Genomic DNA, 246 nt, shown 5'->3' with positions numbered 1-246 from the left:
GGGAAAAGACTTTCCAATCAAACGGTCTTAAGAAACAAGCAGGTGTAGCCATCCTGATATCCAGCAAAATAGACTTCAAACTAAAATCAATCAAAAGAGATCAAGAAGGGCATTACATACTCATCACAGGAAAGATCTACGAAGATGAAGTCTCAATTCTGAACATTTATGCCCCAAACACAAGGGCACCCACATATGTAAAAGAAACATTACTAAAGCTTAAATCACATATAAAACCCCACACAT

The sequence above is a fragment of the Peromyscus eremicus genome, chromosome X (genome assembly GCF_949786415.1).
Source record: "Peromyscus eremicus chromosome X, PerEre_H2_v1, whole genome shotgun sequence".
Taxonomy (NCBI): domain Eukaryota; kingdom Metazoa; phylum Chordata; class Mammalia; order Rodentia; family Cricetidae; genus Peromyscus; species Peromyscus eremicus.
The sequence above is the reverse complement of the archived record's forward strand: the minus strand, read 5'-3'. Positions refer to the sequence as shown.